Raw genomic sequence first — 11,432 nt, forward strand, 5'->3', positions numbered from 1 at the left:
ACTTCCCAGCCACCGTGGGAAGCAGGGTGGCATCTCCCAAGACAAATGACATTCCATGTGACCCGGCAGTCCCTTACTCAGTATAGACCCCAAAGAAATGAAGAACAATCAGGGGCAGAGATGTGCACATCCATGTGTGTCGCAGTCCTACCTACAGTGGCAAAAGCAGGGGAGTAACCCAGATGAACACAAGCAGTGGAATACTACACAGCCCTGAAGAATGGCAGCAAAAACAGCCAAACTCCCCCTGGCGTGGACGAATTTAGAAGACACTCTGCAAGCAAAGTCAGTTGATCTCATGAAGACAGAACTCTGTGAGATCACTATTATTGAAAAATAAAATAAAGAGATGAGAAAAATGGTTCTCCCGCCAAAAGAAGCAGACTCTGGTGGTTACTGAGAAGCTGGAGGCAGGGGTGGGGAAGGAAAGGAGGCATAGAAATTTTAAATTAAGTTTTAGAAAGAGACACCCGCACAGACACACGGGGGCAGACACACAGACACACACACTGGAACATATAAGGATGCGGAAACAAACAAAACCCAGAAGCTTCTGCAAGTCCATGCATTGTTCTCTCTCTCTCTCTCTCTCTCTCTCTCTCTCTCTCTCTCTCTCTCTATCTATCTCTCTCTCTCTCTCTTCTGTCTTTCTGAAATCAGGAAGGCACTGCAGGCAAGTCCTTCGAAGGTCCAGGCAGACAGAGAGAGAGACAGGTCCATAGGGAGGCAGAGAAGAGTAAAGAGATGGCAATGCTTAGAAAACCAAAACCCAAACTCACTGCCATCGAGTCGATGCCAGCACCCAGGGACCCTACAGGACAGGGGAGAACTGTCCCGGGTGTTTCTGAGACTGTGACTCTTTATAGGAGTAGAAAGCCTTGTCTGTCTCCGGAGGAGCAGTGAGTGGTTTCAAACTTCTGACCTTGCAGTGAGCAGCCTCACATGTAACCACTCCACCACCAGTACCCACGGTGGGAGCTAAATCCCAGAGGGGTTGATGGGAGGCAAAGTCCCAGACCAGGGAGATGCCTGTCCAGGAGAAGAACAAACGCCCCAGGCCTTGTTAATGTTTGATCTGTTTTTCATCTCCACTGGCTGCACACAGGTCAATAGTGTAAGCGTTTCAGACTCAGATTAAATTCCATCCAAGAACGTCCAGGCCTGGTAACACAGTCAGTCACTCTTCAGTGACTCGCCTATGACTTCAAGGAGGCATCTTAAAAATGTTTTAATTTAAAAGAAACAAGCTTGCAAACCCAGCCTATACAGCCAGGCCGACCAGCCCATTAAAAAACCCAAAATGAACATTCAGAACTACTCAGTGGCAAGCAGGGAATGCAGAACCAGCCAAGCAGAGCACGTGTTTGATGCATTGACCTCATCAGTTCATCCTGGAACCAGAAATGGAAGGACCAGCAGTTCGAAGGAGGAGACCTGGGGCTCAGAGTTTCCGCGCTGGGCTGCTAGCCACAAGGTGTGCACTTCCAAACCACCAGCTGCTCCTCAGGAGAGAGAGGAGGCTGTCTGCTCCCGTGAAGAGTTGGTCTTGGAATTCCAAGGGGGCAGTTCTACTCTGGTCTCTAGAGGCAGGTGGAGTTGGAAGCTGCTCGGAGTTGGCAGGGGGGTCAGTGGTAGTGAGGTGCCCATCAATGGAAGCATCCCAGAGGAGACATTAGGCTATTTGTTCTAGCATGGTAGAGAGGAGTAGTGTGCCTGTCACGTGCACTCTGAGAGCCCATTGGGAGCCCTGGTGGCATACATCGGGTTATACACTGGGCTTCTAGGCGAAAGGTTCACAGTCTGAAATCACCAGCTGCTCCTCAGGAAAGTTTTCTACTCCCATGAAGAGTTACAGACTTGGGAATTAAGATGAGGAGTAGGCATTCTATAGGGTGGGGCGGGTAGAGAGGGGATCTTGGTGGCATAGTGGTTATGAATTGTTCAGCGATATGAAAGGTCATCAGTTCGAAACCACCAGCTACACCTTAGGAGAATGACAAGACTTTCTACTCCTGTGAGCAGATACAGCCTTGGAAACTCACAGGGGTAGTTCTACCCCGTCTTTTAGGGTCACTGTGAGTTTGCTTCAACTCAGGGGCAGTGAATTTGGTGCTTAAAACAGATTCTTGCCAGGGCTTCCTTCCCACTCTTTCTTAGCCTGGAAGCTTCTGTGAGACCCCCTCAGCAACAGGGAGGGAGGAAGGTTGGCTGTGCTTGAGTTGGATTGGCTGGGATTTGAACCTGGGTCTCCCGCCTGGAAGACGGTGATTCTCCCATGGTGCCACCAGGCTCCCTTTTGCTCTCCAGAACACAGCACTGTTGGTTTCTCTCCACCTGCTGGGGAACTAGGGAGCCTCCAGGAGCCTCCACCAGTCTCCTGGTCTGGTGTGGGGGAGGAGTCTCATAGTCACAAGGCTGGCCTGTCCTGCTCAACGTCCAGTTGGTCATTGGTCATCTTCCTTGGAGGCCAGTGCAGAGAGCACAGTCTCTGTTCCAGTACTGGCCAATCTTCTTATCAGCCTCGGGATGATCCTGGCCTTGGCACATGCTATAAAACCGACCTGTGTTTCATCGATGGAAACCAAAACCTTGTGAGGCCTGATGGACAGACTGCAGCTCAGAGAACCGGGCAGAGACAGGTGGTCTCATGAATAAATCATTTATCTATCAGACTTGGGTCTCCAGGTACCCCCTTGGCTCCGGGAGCAGGGTCTTTGCAGATCGAATCCACTCACCAGAGCTAGCGTAGTGGCATGGGTTTAGGCCACTCGATCCAGGGTCACATCCAGGTCTTCTCCTTAAGTAAAGCCCCCTCCCCTTTCGCTTCCTCCCTAAACAAAACAGAGGTGGTGGTAACACTCCTGCCAGGCTGTAGAAGGAGCCCTGGTGGGTGGTGTGGCCACACAGTAGAGCCACAAAAAGGAGCCCAGTGATCGCCTTAACCTAAGCCCTCAAAATAATCATCATCATCATCAACATCATCATCATCAGCGCACTGCTGTGGAGTCGATGCTGACTCACAGGGACTCTGTAGGACAGGGTAGAACTGCCCCTGTAGGATTCTGAGACTGTAACTTTTTATGGGAGTAGAATGCCCCGTCTGTCTCCTAAGGAGAGGGGAACTGCTAACTCCACATTGAGAAGCCCACCAGTAACCATTATGCCACCAGGGTGCCAGGCAAGAAACACCCACAAAGGGACCCATTCCTCTAAATGTGTGCGGTTGACTCTAGGGCCACCAGCATAGCCCCCTAACCCCCCAAAAAACCAAACCCACTGCCACCACGTCAATACCAAGGCATAAAGTTCCTAGAGGACAGGGCAGAACTGCCCCCGTGGCATTCCGAGACGGTCACTCTAGACGGGAGTCAAAAGCCCCAACTGTCTCCCGAGGAGCGGCTGGTGGTTTTTGAACTGCTGACCTCTCAGATCACAGATCACAAATTCTTAACCACTATGCCACCAGATCAGGATGAAATGAGAGACGAGGATGGAGGACCTTTCCCAGAGCCCATCCGTCATACAGTGGCCACACAGGAAGTTTTCTGGCCTATCCCTCATTCCCTCACTCACTGCAGGGCACTCAGCCTGCCAGGGACCTTGTCCAGAAGGCTGTGGTTTGCCCACCACCTCCTGTGGTGTGCCTGCAGCTGCCAGGACGCCCAAAGCTTGAGCCAGCCCTGCCTGGAGCACCTGCTTTCTTGCACCAAAGACACAGAGGCCTTTTGTTGGCTGCTGTCAGTTTGGGGCCTGCTAGGCCTTCCTAAGTCAAGCCCAGAGAAAAGGACATTCATGCACCACTCGGCTCTTGGTTTGCAGGACGCATAGCCGGAAGCCAGGGACATCACGGGGTGTCTGCTTCCAAGGAGGGCTGCTGAGAAGGGCAACTAGAATCTCGTCCTGTGGCTGTGATGCTTTCCAAGAGTGCCGATGGCCATCACTCCTGAGATGCCCAGCTGACCTCGTCTCTGATGGCCATTCTCCCTTGCTCTGTGGTCGTCCAGTCAGCCCTGAGTTGATTCTGACTCACAGCGATCCTATATGACACAATAGAATCGCACTTACAAATTTCTGAGACTGACACATCATCTTGGAAACCCCGTCTTTCTCCCTCAAAGCATCCAACAGTTTTGAACTACTGACCTTGTGGTTAGCAGTCCAACATGGTTCATGGTGAGCTAATGTCAGTGGCCGGTGCCATTTTCATGACTACATTTGGTCCATTGCTCTGACTGACCACCATGTCCAGCCATCTTTGAGGTCTTTGATTACAGGCTCGCCCGGTCAGGGATATTTGTTCTAGAGCCTTCTCCTGGGTGCTATTTCCGGCAGCTGTCTGGGGTTCCTGGAAACCCCTGTTGGTGGTGAGCATTGGAGAACCCACCTGGACCCTCTGTTCATTTGTTGTTATTTGCAGTTTAGCACCTGGATGAGGGAGCTCATTCCCGCCTCTATGCGGAGAGCTGAATTGCTGATCAGAACTGGCCTGTGATCTCAGGCACTTCCTAAATCCACTTTAAAGCGCTCCCACCAGGCCAGTGTTCCATTCGACCTTGGCCCAGTGTCTCAGGGTGGCTGGGATTGCACAGTCAACCTCAGCCTGGACCTCAGCCACACCAAGGGCAAGCATATGCCCACCCTCCCCACAGAACAGCTACACCTGCAGCAGGCAGGTAAAGAGTCTGCTGGTGTACCTTCCCTCTCTACAGGCCTCTGACGAGTTCTCACCCCAGTGTCCGAGGCTCACTGTGCCAGGGTGTGTGCCAGGGACCGCACCTCTCTCTTCTCTTGGCCTCCGGGATCCCAGGGCACCACACAGAACCAAGAAAGACTCAGCTCTTGGACTCCAAAGCCACCCTTCCCAAACAAACTCACTGCCGTGCCCCTACAGACCCAGAAGATTCCAGGGCTCTAAATCCTGGTGGCAACATGAGTTAGGAGCTGGACTGCTAACTACAAGGTCAGGAGTTTGAAACCACCAGCCGCTCCTCGGGAGAGAGCGAAGGCTTTCTTCTCCTGTAAAGAATTACATCCTCAAGAACCCACCAGAGCAGTTGTGCCCGGTGGTTCTATGAGGTCTCTGAGAGGGAGCATCAACTTGATGGCCACACACAGTAAGGAACAGTAGGAAATCTTTACAGAAGCCAGCTGCCTCCTCTTTTACCAGGCTTCCAGAAGGCGTCTGATTCTACAGCCAAACCCGGGGGATCATCAGAGCGTTTCAGGAACTGTTTAGGAACTACAGAGATGGAGTCCACCTGGACGCTCTCAACCAGCCCGCCATGGTGGACTCCAGCAACGTATTATCTAATAAACCCTCCCAGTTGAGAGTCCTTGTGGCCGGGCTTTCGGGGCGCCTGTCTAGACGAGCTCTGCTGTCTGGACACAAAGGTCCTGTAGAACCAGACTGCCCATCAACAAAGCTGAGTTTCTTTCCTACAGGACTTTCCAGGCCCTTTGCGTGCACCCAGAGTGCATCACAAGGTTCCCACAATGCCACACAGTGTGGCTTCACCAGGTCGCTGCTGCCGTTAACAAAGCCAACAGACTCACTGCCACCTAGTCAGTTCAGAGTCCTGCGGGGGGAGTGGGTCATGCTTTCAGCTGCTAACTGCAAGGTCAGCAGTTCGAAGGCTCCACCCAGCCACTGGTCAGGAGAAGAGGGGCTCTCTACTGCCATCAAGAGTGACCGTCTCAGAAAAACCCACAGGGGCTGTCCCTGTCCCCAGGGTCTCTGTGATTTGGTGCAGTGTTGCAAGTCAGCCCCCAATGCATGCCGACACCATGCGCAGCAGCAAAGCAAGGCGGTGCCCGTGCCGTGCCACTCCCAGGAGCGCAGGGGTGCAGCCCCTCAGTCACCGAGGTCTCCCTGGATGGGGATTAGGAGGGGGTTGCCAGGTATTTCTTCCAAGTCTGCCTGAGTCAGGAGCCTCTGCTCTAACCTGTTTAGTGGAGGCTGGGACTCGCACCCTGGGGTTTCCAGTGAAGGATGTAAATTCTATCACCAAGTCCCCACTGCCCCCTTAAGTACCCCCCTCCCAGGAGCACTCTCAGATCTCCTGAGGGGCTGGTCACCCCCAGAGAGGGGCTGCAAAGAATGCAGGGACACCCCCCTCCTCTGTGTGGCCTTGTGCTTATGCCCTTGGGGCCACTAACGATCTTGGCTGAAACCCAGGAGCCCAAGGCTTATCCGGACACTGTCGCAGACCTGTCCCTGGCCCCGCTCCCCAGGCAAGTCTCTGTGTTTCCCTGGGGCCCACAGTCTCGGTGGGCAGTCAGAGTTAACTGCCTGAGAACCTGGACCCAGAGAAAAGTCCTGGTGGGTGCTGCCGGTGTTTGCTTTTACCCAAGACAGACTCCAACCAGGAGGGGGGCTGTGCACGTCCACCCCGCCCATGGGGTCAGGCAGGCCCAGAAGACTGGCTTCATGGGGACCTCTGAGGCTGCTCACACCCAGTTACTCACTCACTGACCACCCCTGGCCCGCTGGTCTCTGCTCCACCCTGTGAGTCAGCGTGAGTCACCAGCCCTCCATGTGCCCCATGATTATCCTTCCTTCCCCGCCGATGATTTCAGAGGGTGGGCCTGTCGGCCTGCCTCCTGTCCCCTCATTGCTGTTGCTGTTGTGGTTGTGGTTGTTGGTGCCCTCCGGTCAGTGCTGACCCCTCAAGATCCTCTGCACCACCCCACAAAACGCTGCCCGGTCCTGTGCCAGCCTCGCCATTGTTCCTGTGCCGGAGCCCATTGATGCAGCCGCTGCGTCCGCCCATCTTTTTCACCACCCCTCTGCTGCCCCGAGCAAGATGTCCTTCTCCAGGGACTGGCCGGCCCCTCCCCACAACGTGTCCAAAGTCTGTGCGGGAGGTGACAGCTGTCCACCCTCGTCTCTGAGGAGCGGTCTGACCCTGCTTCTTCAGGGACGTCTGGTTTGCTCATCTGTCATTCCACGGTACTGCCGGCATTCCTCACCGGGACCATCATTCAAATCTGTACTCAGTGTCCGACTTCCACGTGCATAGGGGCCTCCCGAAAAGACCGCGGCGCGGGTCAGAGGCCCCTGAGTCCCCAGGAAGCAGCCTTGCTCAGCTGCCCTGTGAAGAGGTCAGTGCAGATCTGCCCAGCGAAACGCCATTGTCTTTAAAGACAGCAAAACCGCTGCCGTCTGGTGGATCCCGGCTCGTGGCTGCCACAGGAGTGGCAGAGTGGGTCCCCCTCCACCACCACTATCACCCCTGGGGTTCCTTGGCTACCATCTTTACGGACACCGATGGTGAGACCTTTTCTCTTCTGTGGAGCAGCTGGTGGGTTCGAACCACTGACCTTCAGGTCGGCATTGGCAGCTAAACTATCTCCCATGGGACCTTTGGCCGTTGCCTTTCCAAGCTCCTCGCTCACCACAATGGAACCAGTGCTGACTCATGGCGACGCCAAAGGACAGGGTCGAACTGCCCCTGTGAGTTCCCGAGACTGAACTGTTTATGGAATAGAAAGCCTCTTCATGCTCCCTCAGCGCAGTCAGTGGTTTTGAACTGCGGGCCTTGCAGATCGCAGGTCAACTCATAACCACTACGCCGCCAGAGCTCCCATGGACCAAGGAACTCCCAAAAGCCTGAGGGGGAAAAGGAAGGCTAGCTCAGGTGTGAGGGTGGGGACGGCTCCTGCCCCCCCCCCCACACACACACACCTCTCCTGGGGGCTTACTGATCTCTGCAGGAGGGGAGGGACAAGGTCCAGGCTGCAAAGGGAATCCACAAGACCCTGCAGCCACCGACCTGGAAAACTGCAGCGTCCACGCTTCCCAGAGCACCCCACCCCACCCCCATCACTCCTTCCAACATCCTTGTCCCAAAGCTGAGTTTTCATCTTCAGGAGGTGGGTGGCAGGGACAACCTTTGATTCCCAGCACACAATGATTAACAGCCCCCGCAGCCATTAACCTCTGGGCAGCCCTGGAGCCCATCGCTCCAGTTTGAAGCATGTCCTCCCTGAAGCTGACCCTGTCCAGGACTGGTCCTAAGGGCAGCTTCCCCTGTCCTGCCGTTGCCCCTGGCCCTGGGCTTCCTCAGGTGGGATATAAGGCTCACCCCCTTCGTAAGCCCTGTGTGAGACCCTTCTTTGTATACCTCCCCCAGCCCTCCAAGGCTTGGGACCACACCTTCCTCCACTCTGGGAATTCCCAGCACCCCTAACCATGTCTCCCAGTGTCCCATGGCCACTGGTGAGACTTCTTGCCCAGCAATGAGACTCTCAGGTGCTAGGTCCCAGCCCCTGGTGCCCAGTGGGAGACCAGCAGGAACTGGGCAGTTAGTGGGGTGAAGGGGTGAATAAACCGTGGGGTGGGGGGGGAGTCATCCAGCCAGCTACAGAGGAACCAGCTCCACCCAGCCAGGCTGCCAAGGGTTTTTCATCTGGGAGACAGGCCCTTCGCTCCTGTCACTCCCACCTTCCTACCGCAGGGCCTGCACGCTCAGCAGGGACGCCATCAGTGGGGGCTTCCTCCTAACAGGCAAGAGGGTCAGCTTCAGACTCTTTGTGGGAAAGACGGCAAGAAACCAAGTCCAGCGTGGGACAGCAGGGTTGGGCGTGAGGGGGGCGGCTCTTGCAGGCAGCCCTCAGCCACCACAGCGACCAGCAGCTAAGCACGGCACCCCCTCCTTCCCTGCCACATGTTGCCGGGCCAACAAGCATTGGGAGTCACCCAAGCAGATGTAATGCTTGTGCCACAATAGCTTTACGGTGGCCCTCGCCTCTGGGCCCTGCCCCCACTAGCCCGACGCCCACCCCCACCCCCACCCCCAGGAAAGGGCTTAATCAGTTTCGTTCCGGAAATAGCGGTGGAAACGTTGCTCTTGGGTCCCTCTGGAGAGTTAGGGTGGGACAAACGGAGGCACTGCAGGGAATCCTGGGATATGGCTGCCACTCTGTGCCCCACACTGAGAGATCTGTGGGCATAAGCATATGAAAAGGCCATAAAAAAGCCGAAGCTGTCTGTTGGAAAGCTCCAGGACACCCATCATGCTCTCGTCCCAGACAGACAGACAGATAGATAGGTCGGCTGCATGAAAGGTCCCCGGAGGCCAGTTAATCTCTGTCCCTGAGAAGTGTGACGGGCCCAGTGTCATGAACTGGGGCTCACGGGGCCCCCGAAGGTGGACATGGGCTCAGCTGTGCCCGCTCCTGATTCATGGAGACCGTTTGGGGGGAACAAAGCTATGATGGGGTGCAGCGCTGTTTGCCTCTGTGGTGTGTCGGACTTTCGGGAACTGGCCTTTGAGAGTCCAAAGCCAGTCCTTTCCTCCTAGTCTCATGGTCTGGCTGCTCGACTGAAACCTGGACCGTATCAGAGGAGCACGCAGGCCCCCGGGACAGATGGGTGGTGACTGCGCATGAGACACACTGGCCAGGAATTGAGCCGGATTTCCAGCATGGAAGCCAGGAATTCTGCTACCAAGACCCCACTGACCCCTGGAGACCTTAGACCTGTCCTATATTCTGCCCCTTCTGCTCCCTGGATCCACAATCAATGCTCACGGAAGCAGCAGTCAGGAGATCACAAGACGTGTGGCCTTGGGTCAGTCTGCTGCACAAAGCCTTTTCAGAGTGCTGAAAAGCAAGGATGTCACTTTGAGGACTGAGGCGCGCCTGACCCAGCCACGGCACTTTCATTCACCTCCTGTGTACCAGAAAGTTGGGCCTTGAATACGGGAGACCAAAGAAGAATTGGTGTGTTTGAACTTTAAAAACACACTGTTTTTAAATCAGCCACTGGAAGCCTTCGAAGTGCTGGGCTGGTCACTAGCAGTGGCGGCAGAACCACAATAGCTGAGTTGTTTTCTTGTGTCCCTGATGTTGGCCAAGACGCCCCAGGCCAAAGGAGAAGACCAGAGCTTCCAGGAAGTCAGGCCCTAGGCTTTGTGGGTGACCCAGCCCCACAGTCAGGATGTTTCTCTCTGCAGTTTCCCACTCCAAACTCCAAACCCAACCCCTGCCTTGGTATCAATATTGACTCCTACCAAACACTGCTCATGGCCATGGAGCTGATGCAGACTCATACGGACCCTGTAGGACAGAGTAGCACTGCAGACAGCCTCGTGTCCTTCCTGAGGAGCACTGACCTTGAGGCGTGTAACCCAAAGCCTAACCCACAGCCCCCCCAGACCCCCCAGTCTCCTCCTACTTCCCATCCAATTAGCCCCAACTCAAGGCAACCTGATGGGTGTCGGAGCAGAACTGTTGGCTACGGCTGATTTTTCACAAGTCAATCACCAGGTCTTTCTTTCAAGGCACCTGGGGTAGACTCCAGGCCCCAGCCCCTGGTGAGACCAGGGCATCTGGTAAGCATGTGCCTTCCTGTTGACCATCAGTGCTCTGTGCCAGTGTCCCTGCTGGTGGACGTTCCTCTGTCACAGTCAAGGCCCCTGAGACCTGCTGTGACTGGGAAGCATGATAGAGAAGCTGGTCCGGACAGGTGGCAGGGGAGAGGCCAGGTGGCCAAGGTGGCCCAGGTGAGGGGCACTGAGGGGAGAGAGTCTCTCGCTGACCTCCTGTCCGCACAGGCTGGCCTGCTCGCTCGCTGCCCTTGGCCAGCGGGAGGGGGCTCAGCAGGAACAGGCAGTTCTGCTAGAGCTCTCAGCTGTTGGTGAAGCGGCAGGTGCTGGGGGACCTCACAGCGGGAGGCCTGCTGCGTGTGTGGCCTCCAGAAGTGGCAACAGGTGTCGATCGGCTTAATGAGGAGCTGCCCCAGAGGTGGCTCCGTGATGATCTATCTGAAAGGGTGGTGGTTGGACCCTACCCAGGGCAGTGCAGGGTAAAGACCTGGCGCTCCACTCTAACAAAGGGGATGTTTGGGGTGGTTCTGTGCTGTCCCATGGGGTCTCTGTGCATTGGAATTGTTTGCATGACTCGTAATTAACCAACAACAGCCATCGAGGAGTCTCGCAGAAAGAAAGGAAATGTGAGGCTTAAATGCAAAACCACAGAGAAGGCAAGCTGTCGGAGCTGAGCCTGAGCAGGGGCGCAGGCGCAGTGGCAGGGGTCGCTCCTGGGTCCTCTCTCCCCACAGCCTGCAGGCAGCACCCTGCCCACCACCGCCCCGCCCACTGCCTGCAAGATGCTTTGAAAGATCACTCCCTACATCCAAATACTCCGCCTGCAGCCTCATTTATCCAAGGCACACTCTAGGAGTTGGCCCTAACATGTTAAGCATGTTTCTCACGCTGACCTATAGAGGCCCCGGCGTTCCTGGGTAGTCCAGAAAGGTTGATGGTCCAAGTGTACCCACAGGTGCCTATCACAAAAGACCTGACAGCCGACTTCCAAAGTCACGACAGAGCCGTGGTGCACAGGCCCCACTTAGACATGAGGGGACCGTGCGTCAGAATCGACTAAAGAGCCGCTCCCCTTGTCACTGCACAGAGACAGAGTATCACCCA

The sequence above is a fragment of the Tenrec ecaudatus genome, chromosome 13 (genome assembly GCF_050624435.1).
Source record: "Tenrec ecaudatus isolate mTenEca1 chromosome 13, mTenEca1.hap1, whole genome shotgun sequence".
Taxonomy (NCBI): Eukaryota; Metazoa; Chordata; class Mammalia; order Afrosoricida; family Tenrecidae; genus Tenrec; species Tenrec ecaudatus.